General features: G+C 32.8%; 1 protein-coding gene across 1 annotated transcript in view; it reads left to right on the forward strand.

The window, feature by feature from the left end:
- Nucleotides 1–25,573, forward strand: part of LOC123547648 (ionotropic receptor 25a-like) — a 91,475-nt gene that overhangs the window by 8,509 nt on the left and 57,393 nt on the right. The gene's annotated exons all lie outside the window — the stretch shown is intronic.

A 25,573-nucleotide genomic window follows, 5' to 3' on the forward strand; every position in this document is an offset into this window, starting at 1 on the left:
TTACTCGTGTCACTTCTTTAAAAAGGGTAACCCGAATAACTTAAACATAGCAGACAAAAAAAATGTCAAGTACTGACAAAAACTGTCACTGTTACTGTGTGGTGAAAACGTCCACCATAGAATGCCCTCGACGTACCAAAATTTAATACAACTGTTAAACATAAACAGGATGACGAAACAAACAAGAATATTGGAATACCAACAAATTGTCATTTAAACAGATATTTGAAAAATAAATAGGTTTAATCATACCCACAATAGGCATTATCAATACAAATAGACATGCCAATATTTCTTAATGGATCAATCATTCAGTTTATAATCCCAGCAGTATGAGGTGTATCATTGCATGACCTCACAATAAAATCTCTGGAATTGCCCAAAGGCTTTTTACCATCTATAGATATAAACTAATTAATATAAATGGTTAAAATGTGGCAATTACCGCTGGAAATTAGTCGATTGGTTTTATTGGCAAATATTTATTCGTGACATTGACATCAGGGATATCTGAATTCATTGTAAGCAAAATGATCTATTTCGGTATACGTTTAAGGCCTATTGATCAACATTTTTGCTATGACGTGCATGCAGGGGTTAATACATGAAAGGCTAAGGAATTTTTACTTTTTGCGTGTTCTACAGGACCAAATTACTGAGCAAATTGTAACAAAATATCAGATGTTTAACATGTTTAATACAACTGACATATAGATGAAGGTGTTTTGAAGGTGAGATTCCTTCTCAATACATAGAATCAAAAATTTATAAAGCCAAAATTACCGTTCCAAAAATAGTAGAAGCAGTTTATGGGCTATTTACAACCTTAGTAAGATTCTGTGTCATGGGATTATACAAGTTTTATTAAATAAGGTTATGACAAGTTATGCTAACTGGCTATGGATGATTTCCATATAATTGTGATGCTCTAAAGTACTGAAAATGAAATAAAATCTGTAAAAAGATTCTTAGAAAGCAAAGAATGCAAGCAAGAAAATAATAGCAGACTCGGTTTGATTGAGTCTGTTCATGAGAAGTAATGAAATGTGCAACACCTCTCACGCCCCCTAGCACCGGCTTAAGCGGAACTCTATTACAAATATGTTGAATGGACTCCATGATCCCAAAGGACCAGAACATATAACAACTCTGAATCCAAGTACGGGGAGACATTTTTTACAGCCGCCACATGGCACTTAAAAATTGCTGTTGTGATAGTTAATAAAATCTGTAAAAAAGATCCTTAGGAAGCAAAGTCTCAACATTTGATGTTTATACGAAATGAAAAAATGAACTGAATAACTATAGTGTCATCTTATCATTATGGACTATAGGGCCGAATTAAGTTTGCATTTTCCACGAATTGTGTATAATATATGAAATGTGTTTACAAGACGTGATCGCCTTTTGTAAACACGTTTACTGTCTTTTAAAACAACTCTTAAAAATGACAAGAACAGCAGTATATGCTTCTAAGTCAGTGTGAGGACCACGACAAGCTTGTTTCAGTATACTTACCAGTATACTACTGGTAGCGTTCGTGTCTTATACGACAAGAAAAGGAGACATGCAGCAATCGCCTCGTTCTCAAAAGAAAAAATGTTGTATGTACAAAGATTATAGATAATTCTATTCCTCCTTTTTTCAAGATAGAATTTCGTAGTTGTTATCACACCATGTGGGAAGATGAAAACATATGTCTATTGCCTTAGTACAGAGAACCTATGGATTTTGTTAGAAGACATGAAAGGCTGCTGGGTGCAGGAAATTGGCTATCTTGCAATATACCTTTGAAAGTACTTGAAAAAAGATCTGTGATGCAGGTCTGTATTTCATACAATAAAACATGTTTTTTGTGTGAAATTTCAAGCTCTTTAAAACGGCTCAAGAGAAAAAACAATGGAAAATGCAAATTTCGCATTATTGTATAAACACTTTTAAAAATATTACTGAAATTCACTTATGCTGATTTTTCTTAAATTTAACGTGATATGCAATAACAATAGTGTTACCAATTTATTATGTAAATTTAAGCGTTCGTCAGACCCCGTTCAGTTAAGTGTTAATTTGCGTTTACTTGCTTGCGTCAATCTAGCCTCCTTACTGCTGTCACCTGGGAAATACTGGTAATGTGTTACTTTTGTTTTAACCTGGTTGTGTACCGCAGTTTGTTTCATTTTGTATGGAAAAAAACCACCATATCTCGTTATGTATTTTTTCTGAGGCTTTATTTCCATTAATTGATAGTACGTACCTTTTTCTGCTACAGTAAATCAAGCTATTTAAGGAAAGATAAACAAACACATTTTTCTAATGAAATGACTCAGAGGCTTCTCCTGAAGCTATTTATATGTTGAAATGTTAAATTCATACAGTATTTTTATAATGACGTATATATGTGCTTTCACCATTAAATATAATTAATTGGAAAGACCTAAAACAAAAGTATAGGCCAATACATGAAACACCATCTCACTGTCAATTATCCAATTTTTGTCTTTATAAATTAGATACTGCTCTCGGTTATTTTACACACTTTTCTGTAATTCTTATGTTCTTTGTTGGATTTTGTTTTTCAAACTTGACCGCGGTAAAGACGTTATTAACAATAAACTTGTTATAAATTAAGATACACCTTTCGTTTAATATTTACATAGCAGAGGCATTCCCTTTGAAGGGACTATGTATAAATATACATTTAAATTTCTAAAACATCTATTGACCCTAAAGTTGCTCTAGATGTTATTTACTTTTGTTAACATACGTCACTTTGTTGTTAACATACGTTTTGTTGTCAGATGAAATACATTCATACTAAGGTTACCAACAGAAAGTCAAATTGTGATGCAACATTAAAACGTTTGCTATTTCAATAGCACCGTCGCTAGCTGAAATTTTACCGCACCAGATAAAAATCTTTTACTTCAAACTGATGCAGCACTTGATCAAATCAAACAACAAAAAATGTAAATATAAGCCTTTCAGAACTGTCTGTGTGAGCTCCAGACACTACTTTATATATACGAGGGGCGTTCAATATGTAATGTTACTCCATATGTAGTTCCGTAACCGCTTGTTATTTTTAGATGCGGTTTTCGGCACATTATAGGGCAATTTATTTGGAACACAATGTTGTATAGATTATAAAAATTGTTAGATTTAAAGTAAAAATATAATCATTTGAGTGAGGTGTACTCGGGTATACTAGACAATTTTATGTCCAAAATATTGAGATTGTAATAAGCAATTCCTTGATTCTACTATTCAACAACTAGAACTATAGTTCAGTTTAAACACATAAAACAAATCATGATCTTCACAAAAACATATGAAAACTAAAATAAAAAAGTTTATAAAAGTTTTAAATTGAGTGTTTATATTTTTACTCAAAAACTGATAAGGTGAGTACAATGAGCCTCTGCAATTTTGTCAGGCGCGATAATCATCATTTAAAAAATTATTGTATTTTAAGTTGATACTAGTATCTTAATTCTCGATTGCGAAACTAGTTCTTACAACTTTTATTAATCGCTCTCAACACCCATTCCAGATGGAATCAACCTCGAGTTTAGATTTTTTATGCCCCCGAAGGGAGGCATATAGTTTTTGAACCGTCCGTCGGTCTGTCAGTCTGTCAGTCTGTCGGTCTGTCCGCAATTTTCGTGTCCGGTCCATATCTTTGTCATCGATGGATGGATTTTCAAATAACTTGGCATGAATGTGTACCACAGTAAGACGACGTGTCGCGCGCAAGACCCAGGTCCGTAGCTCAAAGGTCAAGGTCACACTTAGACGTTAAAGGATAGTGCATTGATGGGCGTGTCCGGTCCATATCTTTGTCATCCATGGATGGATTTTCAAATAACTTGGCATGAATGTGTACCACAGTAAGACAACGTGTCGCGCGCGAGACCCAGGTCCGTAGCTCAAAGGTCAAGGTCACACTTAGACATTAAAGGATAGTGCATTGATGGGCGTGTCCGGTCCATATCTTTGTCATTCATGCATGGATTTTAAAATAACTACGCATGAATGTGTGGCACAGTAAGACAACGTGTCGCGCGCGAGACCCAGGTCCGTAGCTCAAAGGTCCTAACTCTAACATCGGCCATAACTATTCATTCAAAGTGCCATCGGGGGCATGTGTCATCCTATGGAGACAGCTCTTGTTTAGTTGTGTTGTAAAATTAAAAATGCAATAGATAGTTTAAAACAAACGCAAACGCATCACAAACTGCTGTACCTCATAGAAAAATGATAGAATTTTGTGATTTTACAAGTTATTCTATTTTTCCGAGACTCTGGATACCCAGGACAAACCTAAATTACAATTATGGTCCAGTATACCTGAATACACCTCACTAAAATGATTATATTTTTAATTTGAACCTGCCGATTTTTATAATTTAGATTACATTGTGTTCTAAAACAAATTGCTCTATAATGTGCCGAAAACCGCATCTAAAAATAACCAGCGGTTATGGAACTACATACGGAGTAACATTACATATTGAACGCCCCTCGTACAATACTCTGTGATGTCGCCAACATATTCCAATAACAAAGACCAACATTGAACAGGAAGTTAGTGGTTGCAAGAAGAAAACTAAAAGACAAAATTGATAGGAATCCTGTGTAATAGTGTGCTGTTAAAAATTTCTATGATATCTTTACTTGACACACGTAAATGAACTTCATAAAAATCTTGACATTTTCATAGGCAAGCATGAATAAAAAAAATGAAAAATAATAATTCTTTAATGATGAAAATGAGGTTTTTGTCTAATTTTTTACCCGTGCCTAAGTGACACTTTATAAAGCATCAGACTTGCGTAGTGCGTATAACTGATATTCTGCTCTTTATATTTTACCAGATTTACAAAGCGTCATTTTCATGTCAAACATGCTCACACGCGCTTTACATACAGCGGCAGCCACTTTGTAGAAATTCTCGACTGCTGATAGCCGTTTTTTTTTCTTTTTATTAAAAGCCGATAATAAAGTGTTTTACACTAGACTAGGGAATATTGATGTTTAGCAGACGTATTGCTTAATGTAATGTGATAAAATTACATGATACCTGACACACCTTATTTGTCTTTATTCAGAAATATATGTGATGCATGCTAATCTGTTTAGCAGGAACGCACCATACGTAAAACTGACAAATTAATGCTATATCAAGTTACTGAATGGCCACTTGTATTGATTAAAATCGAGAAACTGTTTCATAGAAGTTGCTAAGAATATTCTTGTGTTCCATATGCAACTCATAAATGTTATTTTACGCGTATTTTATACTAATAAAGCAAGGTACATATTCTTTGGGAACAGCTGCGTTCATTAAAATGAAACCGCGCGTCAGTGAATGTATGGGTTTGTATATAATAGGGCGTCAGTGATTGTATGGGTTTGTATATAATAGGGCGTCAGTGACTGTATGGGTTTGTATATAATAGGGCGTCAGTGAATGTATGGGTTTGTATATAATAGGGCGTCAGTGATTGTATGGGTTTGTATATAATAGGGCGTCAGTGATTGTATGGGTTTGTATATAATAGGGCGTCAGTGAATGTATGGGTTTGTATATAATAGGGCGTCAGGATTGTAGGGTTTTTAAAATATTAGGGCGTCGTGAAGTATGGGTTTTTTAATTTTTTAAAATAGGCGTCAGTGAATGTATGGGTTTGAAAAATGGGGCGTCAGGAATGTAGGGGTTTGATATAATGGGGTCAGTATTGTTGGGTTTTATATAAGGGGGCGTCATAAATTATGGGTTTGTATATAATAGGGCGTATTTACGCAAGAATAAACAGACAAAGCATTACATACAAACACGAATAACACTTTTTCTCCTGGGTGTACTCGCAACTCTAAAACCATTTAAGGGTCTTCACGCAATAAAAAGGGCCTTAAGTGTAAAAATCAAAAAATTCTACCTTTTTTTAAATTTTTTATTCATTCGTCGTCCGGAGCAAAACGTCAAAAGGACTTTTTGAAGGGATTTTGAAAAGACAACCTGACCTGTTGACTAAGAACATTGAGAAAAATGCAAGAACTAGAACAAGAACTCTGCTTTGCGTACGTTTTAAATTACTTCTCTTTGTCTAATTTACTAGTTCGAAGCATATCTCTTAAAATGTTAAAACGGTTTTATTTTAACTGCATACAAAGGTGCAGAACATTGCGTGCAAGTGCACTGTGTAAGGCCAATAATTTTAACTTAACCTCAGATTATTAATTATCTGTTTTAAAACTTTACACAATAAGTGGACTTTAAGATAAATGCAGTTTCCCTCTTCCGAAATTTTCTTTTGGGGAATGTAAAGGGCTCTTGTTATTTTAAAAAAAATTACCCTAATGGGGGAAATACCCATAAAAAAATTATTTTTCAGGAAAAAGAAGAATCAATAAAAAAGTAAATAAAAATTTAAAAAGTTTTAAAAATAAAGCTGAAATTTAAAAATTTGGTAAAAAAAAGCAAAGAAACCCTTAAATGCGTTTTAAGAAAATTCCCATTGTTAACTTAATTCATCTCAATTTCCCCAGAATTTCAATTAAAAAAAATTTCCCAGGAAAAAAAAACATTTCATTGTAGCAGCAGCTTTAGTTTAATTTAATCTCAAATCTTGGTTGTAACTGTGTACATAAAAATAATCAAAATTTTGCAGCGATTGGGTTTCTGCTTGTATGTGTGTTCAGGGACATTGCGGCATTGGAAAAAATCGTGTTTTGGGTACATCATTCCACAGGCAACCCAGTCAGTAGTATTGAGCTTTGCGTCTTTTTCAAGTCCCGTCAGCCCGTGTCCCCCGGGGATCTGTTCTAGGGCCCCCTCCTTTCCTCCCCTTTTTTTAATGCCCCCCCCACCCCACCCTCTATATGGTCACATCCCAGGTACGCCTGTTCGCAGATGACAGGGCCATCTTTTTTCCGTAATTCCCCCTGTTTGTCAAAGGCAAAAAAATGATCTCTTCAAGTTAAAAAGGTAAATTTTAGGGGACAGGGGAATTTTAAACCCCCTTTAAAATGTCAGGTTTCCGTATCATCGAAAACGGGAAAAACCCAATGAAACCCTTTCCCAATCTTATGGCCAAACATTGTCCCCAGTTAAAGATGCCAAATCCCTTTGGGCGTATCGTCAGTCACGATTTAGAGGGAAAACACACATATCTCCAAACACAATTAATCCCAAACAAAACACAAATTTTTCACCAAACTAAATAAAATTTCAAACATAAAAGCACAAGACTCTGGCATACAAGACTTTTGGTCGGGCCGCTTTGAATATGCCTATCGCGGGTTACCACATACACAGGTAAATATTCACAAGCTGGAAAGGGTCCAGCGACGCACGTAGGATGGGTCAAAATGATAACTCCCTTATCAAGCAAACACAAAAGTAAAAAAACCCTTGTTTGGGTCCCGGGCTTGAGAAAACTTCAAGCTCGTCATCTTCTATAAGATTCCCCATGTTTTGTAGCTATTTCCTCCCCATTATTTAGAAACCCCCTATCGGGGTAACTAGCCCAAATGAACCCCTTAAGTCTCCATCAAGCCATGTCGTTCAAATTTTTAAATTTTTCCCTTTTTTCCCCCAACCACAGTATTGTGGAATAGGTTCCCCCCCAAAATACTGGAACCCCTCGACCTTGACCCTTCAAAGGGCATTGGCCCACCTTTTCTAATATAACTGCAATTGTTTTTATATTTTACCCATCCTTTTAACTTTTTAGAAACTTTTTGTCCCTTCATATTGGGTTATTATTGTGAAAAAACGTCTTTCATTTTTTCTTTTTTTCTTACAAACCCCCGCCGAAAATACCACAAGGATGGGCAGATGAAGAGATCGAGAAAGGATGATAGATAGTTTTTGGAGAATGATGTTCTTAAGTCTAACATAAAAATATTGTTTCTATAATACAAATTAAACAATTCCCTTCTGGTGAGTTTTTTCTTTCCCTTTAAAATGTCTTAATGAAAAATTATAAAGAAACTTTATGGTTCTTCGTCAATTTGGGTGAACTTTTTGACAGATAATGGGAAACCGGCTGACTAAAACCCCGTGTATCCTGAAGAGGCATGTTTTAACTGAAAAAAATACTTGCTTTTAAAACAAACGTTATTTCAAATAAGTACCCCGGGAACGTTTGTCTGCAGGGACAGAGAAGAAAAATACGTAAGATCGAGGATCCGGAAACGTTTTAATAAAAATTCAATATTAGCTTTTATTTAATAGCTAACGCTACAAAACGTAACAGATCTGAAATTGCCGTGCTGGAAAAACCCGGCATTTTCGTAACAAGCAATACAAGAAAATATTTCAAGGAAACATACCAAGGTGTTGCAAAGATGAAAAAACTGATAGTTCCTTTTAAACCCGGGTGGTATTTGTACTTTACGGAAAATTAAACAATGCAAAAACCTTTTTAATTGATAGGTCAAAATAAGTATTTTTAACTTAAAATGTTAAAGGGCTAAAAAAATTTGAAATATAACATGTTAACCAAAAAAAAATACATTTGGGAGTGGAAGAAATGATTACTGTTATTAATGATGACCTTTTTGATATCTTACAAAATGATGTACATTTGTATGAATCACGTGGTAGTATATTTTTGACAGGTGATTGGAAGGGGGGGGTTGGGGGGACCAAAAGGGGATTATGTCGGTGGAGACCCGTTAGTTCATTGAAAATGTAAATACTTCCAACGAGCCTACACGTTTTTTCAATGACCTGTACATAATAATTTGGTATTAAACCTTACCTATGTAAACATCTTTACGAATGCTAAGGGTAGACTTGGAAAATTTTAATAAAGGTTGTTAAATATGCTTTTAGACGGTTCGAGCGTTTTTGACTATCTGCGTTGCTCGAGCAAAACTTTAGTAAAAGTTAAATCTTTTTGGGTCGAATTCTTTTAATGAGGGGTTTGGACTATCCCCTATCTTTTTTCACTTATCATGCAGGGTTTTCCCCGTGACAGGCGAGGTCAGTACGGGGAAAACTCATAAAATAAAACAAAAAAATTGCGTGATTTTTTTAAAACCCGGGCTTTTTCCTGTTACCAAAATGAATAATGTAACACTGTTGATTTCGGTTAAATCAAAATGAATACTGTTAGGAAATTTCAAAAAGTTATAAAAAATTTTGCAAACCGTTGTTTTACAAACATGATTTGAAGAAAAACCATTTAAAAAATATATTTATAAAAAAAACAAAGGGTTTTTGACGACGAATGTTCAATGCAAACAACAAAAAAAATTTAAATCTCTGTAAATAAATTTAATTTGTGCAAAAAATGATAAAATAAGTTTAAATTTGAAATAGTAAATCTGTTTATAAACGTTTTCAAAAAAAGAAAAGGAGGTCAAAGTTAAAAAAATAAAAGTAGAGGCCTGGCCATTAAAAAACCCCTAAAATTTTGAAATAATTTTTCTAAAAAGAAAAATGCCTGGTAATAGCGGCATTGTACTGAGGATTTTTCGATTTTTTTCAAAACGGGTGTGTTTTTTTCCAAATGTATAAAAGAAGGGAAACATTTTTGCAGCAATCATAATTTGACAACGAAGATTTATTTTGGGGAATTAGATTCCCCAATTACTGTGAAAGAATTTGAAATTGTTATACTAATCTGAAAAAAAATAAGTCATTGCTGGGGATCACTTTTGAATAATATTTTTGAAGTTTCTGATTATTCTGTCACATCTATTTGTTTTTTAAACGGTTTTTTAAAATAACGGATTTTTTTCCGGATCGTGGATGAACGGTTTATTGTCCCCTTTTTAAAAAAAAATGCCCCTAGTGATGTTAAAAAATTTATAGAGGCATTACATATAACTGTTTCCCAAAAAATATTTCCCGGTGTTTGAATAAAAAATTACAGTTGGGGCTAAATGTAATAGTTGTAGTGATCCCCAAATTGGCTTTCAAAAAGGGGTCGTTCCCATGATGAAATATTTGTTTTAAAAATGCAATTTTTAGAAAAATTTTTTAAATGAAATGAAGGGTTAGCTTTGTGTTTTTTGACTTTAAAAAGGGCTTTAAAGTGTATATCGAAAGGGCCGGGGTTTAATTTTTTTAATTTTGGTGTTAGAGGAAAAAAACACTAGGATTTTACGTGTATTTTTCAAAATTTAAAGTTCGTGTAAAAGTTGAAAACATATCAATTTTTTTTAAAAGCTCTTTAGATTGAAACAAGGGGGGAAAAGTCCCCTTTATTTTTTTATTTTTAAAAGTTAGGGAAATTTTTTCCCCTTTGACATTTTAAACTCTGGTTAAGTTTTAGAAAAATTTTCGTTTAATTTATGTTATTTGCAGACCTGGTGTTTTTAGAAAAACCCCCGCCCGACTGCAAAATAGCCGGATCTTCTTTATGTTATTGAAAAACTTGGGGGTTAGAAGAAAAATCCAGTAGAGTAAATTGTTGTTTTTCAGAAAACGGGCCCTCTAAAAATCGAACTTGGACTTATAAAAATTTTAAATTTAGAAAGTAGAAAATTTTTAAATTTTATCGGGCCTTATTCAATTATACGGAAGTATTATTCTAAACGGGAAACTTGCGGGGAAAAGGTTTAAAAGCACAAAATAAAAGCTTGTTAATCCGGGTTTCCATTAAAACCGTACATTAGCAATTGTTTGAGCCTTTGTTTGTTTCGATTAAAATTAGCAAGTAAAATTTTGGGGGAATTAGTAAAGTAAAGAAACGGGAGAATTCTTTTTTAAATTCGAAAGCTTTACTCTTGTTAAACAGAAAAGCAGTATGGCTTTCTAGTTTAGTTATCCCGATCCCCATTTTTATTGGAGATCGTAAGGTAATAAAAAGGGTTGAAGATTTTTAAAAACTGGAAATCTTTTTTGTAATCAAATTGTTTGAATCCATGTAAATGTTTGCCAAAGAGGCAAAAATAATTGGGAAAAAAGAAAAATGTTGTTAGAAAACGGGTTTTTTTTTAAAATGAAAGGGGATAAACCTGCCATTGTTAATGCAAATACATTTCCGCGTTATTTAGTAAAGATTTTTGATCATTTGGCGGGCAGGGTTTTACCACAGTATTGGAGTCCAAGTTTAGGGCATTAAAAAGTTTAAAACATCTTTTAACCGTAAATTTTTATTTGGTAAAAACCCCACTTAAGCTACGAATTCCCATTAAAAAGTTAAGTTTATCATCGCACAACTACAATTGAAACTGGTCGTTAGGGAAGGATAAAATTTAAACAAATCAACGATATTGTATTATGCAATCTAGTGATTTGAAGCGAGTCCCATTTTATTTGTATATGTTCCTTGCCCAAAACCCGTAACGTTATATTAACATTACGTTTGTAGACCAAGTTTTGAAAATTTTTCTAGAACAATGCATCTGAAAATTCAAATTGTTTTTAAAACTATGAAATTTTAAAAATAAAGTTTTTTGAAATTTAGACAAGGTATTCAAATTTTCATAATTAGAAAAATTTTTTATCCCCAATTTTTCCCTAACCATCATTTACAACCCACTTTTAAAGCTATTATAACCCAAATATCGTAACCTTAGGTTTATTTTGTACGTGTTCCTTTTCATATGATAATATATGTGATTCCGTACCCCCATACTCGTGACAGTTTATATTTAAAATAAATGATTTTGTATGTAGTTTTCCATGTCCTTGACTTTTTGTCATTTTTTTATTTTACGTTTACAAGTTTTTGTATCATGAAAAAGAAAACTTTTATTGTTTACGTTACTTAATAAAGAATTTTGAATCTTTTTATTTTCTAAAAATGTATCATATTTCAATCTACACTATTTCGAATTTAGAGAAATCTTTCCTTTAGTCCCTGTTCATCCAGACGAAATACCACTCTAATTATATAGTTATTGATTTAACATGACGGCCTTTTTCCCCGGAAGGTAAACATATATATATAAAAAAGAAAAACATCCAATGGGTTTCCTCTATCTGTTTTCTGTCCACCTACCGGTTTCATATCATAAACAAGGGCAGACATATAAAACCCCTTAATAATAAAGGGTTTGCCCAATTAAATGATGGACCTCCATTCAAAAATTTCGGGCAAAGGTTAATTAAAAATTTGGTCAACAGGACATGAATAGAGCGTTAAATTTGGGTAATTGTTACGTTTAAAGGGAACTAAATCAGTAAGTTTGCCAATTTGCTAAATGTAGAAGAGCAAAACATTTATTTTGTATTAACAAATATGCTCTTATTATATGATAAACTAATAATAGATAATGTTTATTCGAATAGAATTATGCATGACTTGTTACAAGTCACAGTGCTGTTTAATATCAGAATCGGTATGTTTAAAAATTTGGGTTTTTGGGGCATGTTTTTTTTTAAATTTTACACACCAATTTATCATATGGAAAATTAATTTTGATAATAGAAGAAATTTTTCCGGGTGCTCTTCGGGAAAAGGAAACCAGGGAATACCGACAAAATAAAATGGGTGGTTTTAAAAAAATAATAAATTAAATTTTCTAATTTTGTAAATTTTGGAATAAATTTATTTAAACTTCGTTTTTTTTATTAAATTAAAAGTAAACATAGTTGTTTTTTAGTTGAATTTAATTCTCTTTAACAATTACTTGTTTCAACTTTTTTTTTTATCTGGGAAAAATGATTTTAAATATTCAAAACCAAGGGGAAGGGAGTTTTTGCAGTAAATGCGTTATTACAAAACAAAAGATAGCACAAATATGTTCTTTAACAGAATTAGGATTTAAAAACGCGAAACAAAATCTAAAAATATCTGGCGAGGTTTCCCTAACAAAAAATTACAATCTGAAATAGTCTAAAAAAATGTGTAATATGTTTTTTATTACATGACTACCATATTCCCCGATCCAAAGATTTTTTCCCAAGGGGGCTATCTCAGGTAGTAAAGTAACAAAATAAGCTTGAAATTTTCTTTTTACTCTGGAATAAAACACCCACCCAAAATTTATAGCCTGTCAATATCGTTCGGTCTTTTTGCCCTCGAGAATAGTTATAAAAATTTGGCCGCAGGGCCTTCAGGACGTTAATGTTGACATAGACACTTTCCCGATAGATAAGTATGCTGAAAGCTGCATTGTTTTGTTTACAGTTATAGATCCACTAGAACCTTCGGTTTTCATATTTTTAAGGGTCATGAAATACCACTAACTGCGTTGATTCAATATAAAACATGTCGATCTAATTTATTATATACCCCTTTTTATAGCGCCCTTTTCATGATAAAAAACATTCAAAAACGCGCGAAAATTTATCCTCACGTCAAAAAACAGAGCATCTGAAAAGGGGCAAGGAGATAAAACCCCCAGAACAATAGAGACAAATCCCTTTTTTTGAAGCAGGCCCCGCCGGGTAACTTTTTCCCACTCTTTGCGAATAGACAGTCTGGTTCTTTAATTTTTTCTGCGGGGACTTGAGTCACGGAATAGTAAGTGACTGACTCTTTGAGTATTGTCACAAAGATGTTGTCAACCTTTGGCCAAGAACATTTAAATAAAAAAAAGATGCATAATAAAGTATCCGAATTGTTTGGTGTTTTTTTTTAAACTTGAGCTCCAAGTGGTAATCAAAAATCAAGAATTGGAGCTGAAAAGGGATTATACCTATCAGAAAATATCAGTGATTTTAATGCTGTACTAATTGGTAAAAGATTCAACATAAAACTCCCTTTTATACAATTTTAAAAACAAATCGAACAAGTTTGACAAAAGTTCTCATGGGAAACCCAAATCCTATCACAAATCTGAAAGATAAAACCTTAACTTTATTTTTTTGAATAAAATGAAGACTTTTTAAAATTTCCTAAATTTTTTATTGTTAACAGGTCTTTCCCCAAAAAATAGCGCGTTCCCTGGCCTAAGGTTTCGAAATAAAGCTGTAATTAAATGTTTTTGTCAAAAAGCAAAGAATCTACATGTTATTTTAAGAAACATTGCCATGTTAATCAATTATTCTATCCGAATTCAAAAAATTTTACTTTAAAAAACCATTTGTAGATTTATCTTTAGGGGGCTTTTATAAAAGAAAACATAAAATGACTATTTGGGGATTACAAATTAACCACCTGTGGGTTTTCAAATTAAGCCAAAGGCAAATTCCTTCCTTTTTTGGGTAAATACACCATTTTTCAACCAAAATAGCTAGAAAATTTCCAGACTATAAGTGAAAAAGCAAAAGATCACTAATTGTAAAAAAAGGCATTGGAAGGAACATAAATAGAAACCATAGCGGGGTAGGTTTTTTATGAAATTACAACAACCCCACGCCCTTTAAAAATACCCAACTGAAGACACAAAATGAAACTGAACGTTTACTCGAGCAACTAATACAATTCATTTTAAAAATGTAGATCAAACTTACTGCAGCAGAAAAAAAACAAAAAAATAAATAAAATTTCATTTTAGAAACATTATTCGAGCATGTTTATTTTTATCTAAAATCCCTATCAGGTTGTAACGTACATAAAATTGATAAAAAAAGTACTGAAAAAAATTGCGCGATTAGGTTTTCTGCTTTTATTTTTGGGTTCTGACATTGACATCATTGGAAAAAGATCCAAAAATACTAAAGGAACAAAGTAATTTCACCAAGGGGGTATACGATTAGATCCCGCATGCGCCCACGATCCGAAAAAATGTGGGAATAACTTTAAAAAAACACAACAATTTTTTCACAAACTTGTAATGATAAATCAAAGTTTTTTTATTTAATTATGTTAGTTAGAGAAATTTTTGTGCATGTTTTTCGCAAAAATTTCGACATAGAAATATTGTTCCCCCTAGTAGCAAATAGGACAATGCCCCCTTTTGGGAGGACTTTTTTGCTTTCAATACCTTAACTGTTAAAAAGTATTAAAAACCTTTTTGACTTGCTTCGCAATTTGGTGAAATTTTTAGACAGGAACACAGCATACTCGGTATTTCTCCAAAACTGTGTATCCCGAAGTACTTCACTTTGAACCAATGCGTTATTTCAAAGAAATACTTCCGCACCGTTTTTCTTCAGGGTACAAGAAACAAATAGTAAGTCAAAGGCATTCCGGAAAAAAATTATAATGGAATCATAACTTTTACGAAAATCAATAAACGACGTAATTTCCCTGACGTTAGCCGGCAGTAATACAAAAAAGTATTTTTTTAAGGCACATTTCCAAAGGTGTTGCAAAGTGTTAAACCTGAAGGGAACTTAAAACCCGTTTGTATTTTTACTTTACGGAAAATTTTTAGCAATGCAAAAACCGCTTTTCATTGTTTTGAGAAATAAAAAGTTTACAGTAACAATGTAAAAAAGGAAAAATTTAAATAAACCGTTAACCCTTAAAGACTTTGGGAAAAGGGGAAAAAGTATATAGTTTGTTTTTTTAAAAAGAATCATATTTTTGTCTCACAATTTCGAATTTTTAACAAGCATTTTTTTTCGTGACATTGTTAATTTTAGACGGAATACCTCTCTTATTTTAATTTTTGATTTAACAGACGGGCCTTTTTTTCCCCGGGGGAAACTATATGTATGTTAAACTGCGGAACAAAATTCCTGCAAAATTCAGTCTTTTTTTAATCAAATAACTGCCCATCAATATTTAATAATTCCCAAAAAAATACCTGTTTGTTGACAATGATTATTATTTCAAAAATTCGGGGCTCAGGGAAACAAATAGTGCGTTAAATTTGTACACTGAATAAGGTATGTTACACAAAAGAGGATCCAAATCAATAAGTTTGCCAATTTGCTGAATTAAAGAGCAAAAATTTTATTTTGTATTTAAACAGGGCTTTTGAATGATAAACAAATACGGGAAAACGTTAATTGCGGAAGGGGGTTTTATTTTCCGTGTGCTAAACCCGGGCCCTGAAAGTTGCCCAAGGGGCATCGTGTATGACATAGCGAATTTCTATATGCCTGAAATGGGCGGTGAACATCCTCACTTTCCCCATTTTCACTCATAACATTTTAAGTTCTTTGTATAATTTCCTTCATATGAAAACAATTCAATGAATAATTTATTTTAAAACACCGTCAAAACACTAAACATACAAGAATATTTTGTTTTGCCTTGTTAGGCATTTAAGAAAATTTTTCAGTAATGTAATTTTACTTTTTTTTTAAAATTTGAAAATGCAATGCGTTTTAAAAAAAATTGGTAATCTTTATTTTTTATTAAAATATCTAGAAAATAATTTAAATTTCAAAAGGGGTGGGCATTGTAGATCAAAAAATTTTTAAAAAGGGCCAAAAAAAGCTATGAAATTTTGGTTAAAAAAACCCCGGGCATTTGGTTTAACTATAAAGGAAATATACAAATCCTTTTATAAGTTATTGAACAGAATAAAATGATTTTTACAATCAAATGCTTTTAAATTAAACCGCTATATTTACAACTTAAGTGTTTGTCATGTTTTTTTAGGTTAAGATCAGGGGCGACAAAATTTTAATTTTTAATTTATTGCACCCTTTCAACTTTCGATGGTGAAGTAGATTTCGGATGTCTTCAGGCACAGGAACCATGGACTACAATAAAGTGGTGATTTACAGATGTGTAAAATTTGGAATAGAATCTAAATAATATTTTAAACTTCGTTTATACTGTTAAATTTGAAGTAAACCCTTGTGAGTATACTTTTTTTAAAAAAGAAAAGTGGAAACTTACAGGTCGCTCAAAAACGACAAAAAAGAAATGTTGCGGGTCGGTTTTTATTGGCCTGTTTCATGGCGGGGTTGGGGAAAGCATGCTACCGTCCACGCCCTCTAGCCCCCCGGTTGAGCAGGGAAATCAAAATTTTTAAAATCAAAAGCACAAAAAAAAAGCATTTTTGAGCACCGCAAAAATTTTCAAACGGCGGTGAACATAATATGTCAAAATTTATGACGTCACCGCGATCATTAATTACTCGCTCGTAAGACAAAAAACGTGTTTTACCCACACAAAGTCAGTAAATCTTTTTTTTTTATCAAAAAATTTTTTTTTTGGAAGGGGTTTTAAACCTTTTGGGGCCCCTTTAAAAAAAGTATTAATGGGCATTTGTTGAAAATTTTTATGATAAACCACCAAATTTTTTTTTGTTTCTTATTAATTGGGTTTTTGTATTGTTTATTAACAAAATTTTCTGCGTTTTTGTTTAAAAAAAAGTTATTTTAAGAATTTCTATTGGTTGCATTTTTAAAAGGGGGGGGGAACATGGGGCAGAAATGGAATTGAAACGGAAATTGTATTTAATTAATTGTGTTAGGCGGAAAGAAAAAAGGGAAATTTGGATAGGGTTTTTGGTAAAAATTGAAGTTGTTTAGGGGTTTTTTTTTATTTTTGGGGTTTAAAAAAATGGGTTGTAATGTGAGGGTTTAGTTATTTTGGGGGGTTTTTGATGGGGGTTTTAAAATTTGTTTTTTTTTTTGAAATTTTTATTTTTTTAAGTGGTTTTTGAATTTGAAAGTGATAAAATGTTTAAAAGGGTTTTTTTTAAGGTGGGAAGGAAAAAATTTAAAATATGTGTTTATGTTAAAAAAAAAATTATATTTATGTGTTTAAATGAAAGTTTGGTAAATTTTGGAAATTTTTTATATTTTAGATTTTTGTATTTAATTGAAAATGTAATATAAAATTTGAAAAATTTTAATTTATTTTTAAAGGGTTTTGTTTTATTTTTGGATAAAAAGGGGGGGGTATTTGGGGGGTGTGTGGTGTTGTTGAGATTTTAGAAAGAGGAAAAAATTTTTGGGGAAAATTGAAAAAAATGAAAAATTGGGGATGGTAAAATTTTGGGGGGGGGGTTGGGGGTTTTTAAATTTTTTAAAGGGGTTTTTGATTTTTGAAAAAAAAAATGTGTAAATTTTGTTGGATTTTATGTTTTTTAAATATGAAAAATTTGTAGGATTTTTTATTTTTAAGAGATTGCCCTTTAATTATTTAAAAATCTACAGATTTTTACAACACCAAACCCAAATTGGGACAGTTTTATTTAACTTCTTTTCATTCTTTTCCATAAAATTTTTATAAACATGGAAGTTTTTTAACAACCCGGGTCACCACCTTGCCTTTTTCACACCCCCCTCCCCCCCCCCCCACAAAAAAGCATTCCCCTTTTTAATTTTTTTTTACTATTTTTTTTAACCTTCCATGAAAAATTTTTTGAATGCAAATTGTACCGTTTTCCCCACCTCACTCTTACTCAGTCTTTTCCCTCAAACCCTGATCATGCATCCCATTCCCCACCCATTTTTTTTCATTTTAATTTTCCTCAAATTTAAATAAACAGTGAAAATTTTTTACCCGCACCCGGTCACCCCACTGCCCCCCCCCCGCCCCCCCTAAAAAAAAAGCATTTTCGTTAAAAGATTTTGACAATGAAATCATTATTTTTTGTAAAATCCTTAAATTTTGCCAAAAAATTTTTTTTGGGCCCTTCCCACCTCAAGCCCTTTCGGGGGGGATACCAATTCTCGAATTTGTTGTTTTCATTGACAATGCCGAAATTTCGGACAGGAAAAACTTTCATTTTACACATACCGAATAACGGAAGACTTTTTACTATGAACGTACACCCCGCTCAGTTAACTTGGTTATTACATAACTTTTGATGATTTTTTGTCAACTGTGAAAGAAAAAATTTCATAAATCTGATTAAAACAAAAAGGGGTCATTTAAAAATCTAACGGAAGTGACTTTCTCCATATTGGGCCCCCCTTTTTTAACCCTCAGAAGCTTGAAATTCCATTGGCCCTGTTTTTCTCGATTTGGGCCCTGTTTTTTCTCATATGCTCAGTTATGTTTTTTATTAGCTCTGTTGTTTTATAATGTTTTCAATTGGCTTCAGTGTGTAAAATTGTAAAGTTGAATAATAATGTCTTTTATTACATGACTCCTCATATATATCGCCGGTCCATAGGTTGTTCTATATAAGTGGTCTATCTTCAAAAAAATAGAAAAAGTGGAAACTCCTCAGGTCGCTCAACACGACAAAAACGAAAATGTTGCAGGCTCGGTTTGATTGAGCCTGTTAATGGACGGTAGTGGAAATGCATGCTACCGTTCAACACTTGTTTACAGGGCTAGTAGAAAATCAAAATAAGCTGAGAAAATTCATTTCTTACGTCATGGAATAAAATAGAAAAAGTGGAAACTCCACAGGTCGCTCAACACGACAAAAAACGAAAATGTTGCAGGCTCGGTTTGATTGAGCCTGTTCATGGACGGTAGTGGAAATGCATTGATAGCCGGTCAATAGTCGCTCGGTCTTTCGCACCTCCGGTAATAGTTATAACTACTGGCCGACATGCCATTCAGTAAGTGTGTATGTTCATACTTCCAGATAGATAGGTATACAGAAAGTTGCAGGTGTTTTGTTGACTAGTTTAATATAGATAAGTGCACTAGAATCTACGAGTCTGAAAAATCCCAGTTTTCATATTTCTAAGGCTCATTCAAATAATTTAACAGAATACATTAAGGATTGTGTATAATAAATTTTCAGCAACATATCCCCCGGGATATTACTTGTTATATAAAAGCATTAATGATCTAACTGATATCAGTATATTGCCTGATAATTGCAATGCTCATAACCTTCCTAACCATATATAATCATTTTAATTTATTGATAAAATATCGGAAAGCCTGGTGATAGTATCTATTTACTGTCTGAGTAGATAGCAACAGGCTAGTGAACAGTGCGTCTCATTTGTATGCTGTATGAAGTGCTGTCAATAAGAGGAAACAAATATGACACTTCTTTTCAAGGGACTTGATGTCACGGAAGAAAACACATATACTGAAATATTGCACTATTTTCACAAATAAGATAAGATAAGATAAGATAAGATAAGATAAGATAAGAAATTTGTTTATTAACGTGACCTGTGTGGTGAGCATATAAACATAATAACATACAATATTTAACAGTTAAACACACCCGGCCCAATGGGCCTATAAGTCACCAATCAATATAATACAAAGAACATGCGTAATGTCACATGAAATGAGCATTTTTCTGAAACTTTAAAGAGATAATCAATAATTTAAATATTACTCCTACTACAACATAGTAATAACAAGCACTTATCACCGTATCATGAATGTAAATGCAAATACACAGAAATACATATAAATATACTGAAAAATAAGTAAATTTTCTACTCATATTATTTGGTTTTAATTTATCTGGTGTTATATATTGCTTTTCTCCTTCTTAAGTAGCTTTTAACAATATACTTTGCAACTTTACGAGGATAATTGTTTAATTGTTAATATGTTGTCAGACCTTTGACCAATGAGTCTGCATGCTTTCTTTCAGTGTTTTGAAAATGTACTGACATTAGGAATTTGATTATAAAACATTACGTCAGTACTGTCGGTACAAAATCCGTCTGTGTAGTGTATAATTTAGACACATTATCTGGTAAGTCACAAGACAACAAGACATTCCAGCAAAACATCACTGTTTAGAAGGAATAAGACACAATTTAAACGACTGGTTCAACGCAACTTTCAAAATAAAATATTAGATTGACATGTCGTAAAAACCTACAGTTAATTAGTCACACGGACTAAATTTAAAAACAAAAATTTATTTTATTTTCAATATAAAGCAAAGAAATCATACATGCTGTTTAAAGAAACATTGCCATTGTTCATCTTAATTCTATCTCAGATATCTCCAGACTATTTTATTTGACAAAAATGCGTTTGCTAGAGGTTTATGCTTTAGCCATGGACTTTTATAAAAGTAAAACATAAACTGACTTATTTGGATACTTACAAATAATAAAACACCTGTGGTTTTCCTCAAATTAAGCCAATGAGCAAATTCCTACCTGTATCGGGGAATATAAACCAGTGTATAAGCCAATGATATGCTAGCAATTGACTTAACTATAAATGAAGCAGCAAATAGAGATACTAGATCTATAAAAAAGACATTGGAACCATACAATACAAACCATAACGGGCTAGGTTTTATGTAAATTACAACATACCTCACGCCCTATACGCCCTATAGCATAGGATCTGAACACTTTGAAAATGGATACCGAACGTTGACTCAGAGCAGACATAATACAATTAAATCGTTAAACAGTATAGTATCAAACTTCACTGCAGCAGAAAAAAAGACAAAAGATAAATAAAACATTTCATTGTAGCAACATTAGTTCGAGCATGTTTAAGTATTATCTCATATCCCATATCTAGGTTGTAACTATAGAAAAACTTGATAAAAAAATACTGTTAAACTAATTGCAGCGATTAGGTTTGCTGCTTGTATGTGTGTAGTTAATTAACTACAATTAAGTAGCCGTTTTCCATTGTTACACGTGATGTTTTATCATGACGTTATATTGTATGCTATGCTGATGTTTCCCATTATTGTGGGACTTGTGCAGAATGTAAATAAAATCTTGGAAATCTTAAACTAGCGGAACAATATTGCCTGCAAAATTCAGTGCTTCATTTTACATCAAATAACTGCCTATCAATATTTAATAATTCCAAGAATACGTACCTGTTTGTTGACAATGATAATTAATTCAAAATTCGGGTCAACAGGACATCAAGTAGTGCGTTAAATATTTAAATATAGCGGGTTAGGTTTTATGAAAATTACAACATACCTCACGCCCTATACGCCCTATAGCATACGAATCTGAACACTTTGAAAATGGATACCGAACGTTGACTCAGAGCAGACATAATACAATTAAATCGTTAAACAGTATAGTATCAAACTTCACTGCAGAAAAAAAGACAAAAGATAAATAAAACATTTCATTGTAGCAACATTAGTTCGAGCATGTTTAAGTATTATCTCATATCCCATATCTAGGTTGTAACTATACATAAAATTGATAAAAAAAGTACTGCTAAACTAATTGCAGCGATTAGGTTTGCTGCTTGTATGTGTGTTCATGACATTGACAGGCAGTTGGAAAATAGTACCGGAAAATTCTAACGGAACAACCGTAATGTAATTTCACCAAGGGGATATACGATTAGATCCCATCAGTGCGTCCACGAGTCCGACGAACAATGTGGGACCCTGATATAACTTTAAAAGCACAAAAAAATGTGTTCACGAAACTTGGTACATGGATAAATGACAGTATGGAGAAAATGTTTCTTTTATCTTATTATAGGATAGTTTAGATAATTATTGTGCATGTTCTTCACTTAAGTTTCGAAGTAGAAATATTGTTCCCATAGTAGTAAATATGACAATGCCCACTTTCTGGTGAGGACTTTTATTGCTTAGCACTAGTCTTAATTGTAAATGTCTGTAAGAAACTTGTATGGCTTGCTTCGTCAATTAGGTGAACTTTATAGACAGATAAACCAGCATGACTCGGTACTTACTTCAACACTGTGTATCCTGAAGTACTGGCATGTTGGTAACTGAACAAATACTTGCTCTTTGAACAAATGCTGTTATTTCAAATGAAGTACTTCCGGAACGTTTGTCTGACAGGAGACAGAGAAGACAAATACGTAAGATCATGAGGCATCCGGAAACGTTTTAATGGAATCAATATTAGCTTTTAGGAATATGCAGTAAACGACGTAACAGATGTACATGAAATTTCCGTGACTGGTTAACCGGCAGTTCATAACAAATACATACAAGAAAAGTATTTAAGGCACAGTATCAAAGGTGTAGCAAAGATGTTAAATCTGATAGGTAACTACAACCTGGTGGTATTTGTACTTTACGGAAATTATAAGCAATGCAAACCTCTTTTCATTGATAGTGCTAGAAATAAGAATGTTTACTGTAACAATGTAAAGAGAAATTTGAAATATAACACGTTAACCAATTAAAGTACATTTGGAAGTGGAAGAAGTGATATCTGTTAGTTTTTAAAATGAATCATATTTTAGTCTACACTAATTTCGAATTTATAAGCAATGCATTTCTTTCGTGACATTGTTATTTCAGACGGAATACCTCTCAAATTATAATTATTGATTTAACATGACGGTCTTTTGTCCTGGCAGGTAAACATATATATGTTAAATATACAGAAATTGTTGTGATCGCCTATGTCTGACGTACATACTTTCTTTTGTAGTACATATATACATGTATGTTATAATTAGGTCAAACAGGTGAGCGTATCAGCCCCATTGGGCCTCCTGTCATATCTCTTCTCCTTTTTTTCTTGTAAATAGATATGTTGTTCAAATGATTATATTAATTCTGTATAAAACACAAAGGCTACACATTATACTTGTTAATTAACTACAATTAAGTAGCCGTTTTCCATTGTTACACGTGATGTTTTATCATGACGTTATATTGTATGCTATGCTGATGTTTCCCATTATTGTGGGACTTGTGCAGAATGTAAATAAAATCTTGGAAATCTTAAACTAGCGGAACAATATTGCCTGCAAAATTCAGTGCTTCATTTTACATCAAATAACTGCCTATCAATATTTAATACTTCCTAGAATACGTACCTGTTTGTTGACAATGATAATTAATTCAAAATTCGGGTCAACAGGACATCAAGTAGTGCGTTAAATATTTACACTGAATAAGGTATCGCTTACATCAATTGATGGATCCAAATCAATAAGTTTGCCAATTTGCTAAATGTAGAACAGCAAAACATTTATTTTGTATTAACAAATATGTGCTTATTGTATGCTAAACTAATATAGAAATAGTTAATTGCGGAAGAATATTGGTTCTGCCTGTGTGCTAGCCTCATTATTAATAGTTGCCAACGAAGTCCATTGATAATGTTTATACGAACAGACTACTGCATGACTTGTTACAAATAAAGCTGTTTAATATAACCTATACTGTGTTGGTGCGCCGTAAAACCCAAATAAATAAATAAATAATATCAGAAACATTATGGGTTTCTTTAGGTTAGAGCCACGACGACAAAATTGTAGTCTTAAGGCAAATTTCTAACTTTCGATGGTAGAATTGAATTTCAGGTGCTATTCAGGCAAATTGACTATAGGAATGCGCTTTTCCGTCCCTCCGTCTGTCCGGTCCATAACTCTGTCATCCATGAAGGGATTTTAATATTACCTGGCACAAATGTACCTCAAAATAAGACGATGTGTCCTGCACAACTTCAGACCCCTAACTCAAAGGTTTAGGTCACACTTGGCAGTCAAATGTTAACATGGCATGAACAGGGTCTGTTTCGTGTCCGGTCCATAACTCTGTCATTCATTAAGGGATTTTGATATAACTTGGCACAAACGTTTCCCACGATAAGAAGACGTGTCGTGCGCAAATCCCGGGCCCTGGCTGAAAGGTCAAGGTCACAGTTGGAGGTCAAATGTCAACATGGTTTTTTTTCTATCCGGTCCATAACTCTGGCATCCATAATTGATTTTAATATTACTTGACATAAAATCTCCCTATGATGAGACAACGTGGCATGCGCTTCACCCGGACCCCTAGCTCAAAGGTCAAGGTCATAGTTGGAGGTCAAAGGTCAATAGTTTGTTTCCTGTCCGGTCCAAAACTCTGTCATCAATCAAGGGATTTTTATGTTATTTGGCATAAATATTCCCCATGATGAGACGATGTGTCATGCTCAACACCCAGAACCCTAGCTTAAAGGTCAAAGTCACACCTGGAGATCAAAGGTCATTGGGACTTTTTCCTGTCCGGTCTATAACTTTGTCATGCAAAACAGGATTTAAATATCAGTTTGCACAACTATACCACTGGATGAGACAATGTATCATGCGCAAAACCCGGGCCCTTAGCTGCAAGGTCAAGGTCACACTCGGAAGTCAAATGCTAAAAGTTTTTTTTCCTATCCAGTCTGTAACTCAACAATCCTTAAAGGATTTCAATATTACTTTGCTCAAATGTTCACCTAAATGAGACGGAGTGTCGTGTGCAAGAACCTGGTCCCTAGATTTAAGGTCAAGGTCACACATAGAGGCCAAAGGTCAGATACAAGAATGACTTTGTCCAAAACATTTCTTCTTCATGCATGGAGAGATTTTGATGTTACTTGGCACAAATGTTCACCATCATTAGCACCCTTGTTTTTAGAATTACGTTCTTTTGTTGTTACTATTTATAGATTGTATTTTAACTTATTTATTACTGGCTGTAGGGAAAAATCAGGACCAGCTTTCTGTGGTACAACATGCATATTACATTCAATTTTCAGGTGTATTTTGATATATCTCTACCTGGTAAAGAGATACTTGTAGACGTATATTATATAGATTATTTTATATACCTTTTTTGATAATCAGACAAACAAAAGCCATATGAAAACAACTGTAGGTTTATATTTTAATCCAGATGTTTTGTTATAACATATTGTATATAGAGTACAATATTGTTTATAAATCATTGACAGATATCAGTTCATTATCCTATACTGCAGTAGTGAAAATTAGGTTCCTTCCAGTAGGAGAATTTGTATTGCATGGCAATAATTTATTCACTTGTTTAACATAAAATTAATGATTTTAAACGCGATGACATACATCTAAGAAATATCTGGTGAGGTTACACTGACAGAATGAAAATTAAAATTGCTGAAATGAATTTAAATCAACTGTGTAATAATGTTTTTTATTACACGACTCTACATATA

This window comes from Mercenaria mercenaria, chromosome 9, assembly GCF_021730395.1.
Source record: "Mercenaria mercenaria strain notata chromosome 9, MADL_Memer_1, whole genome shotgun sequence".
Taxonomy (NCBI): Eukaryota; Metazoa; Mollusca; class Bivalvia; order Venerida; family Veneridae; genus Mercenaria; species Mercenaria mercenaria.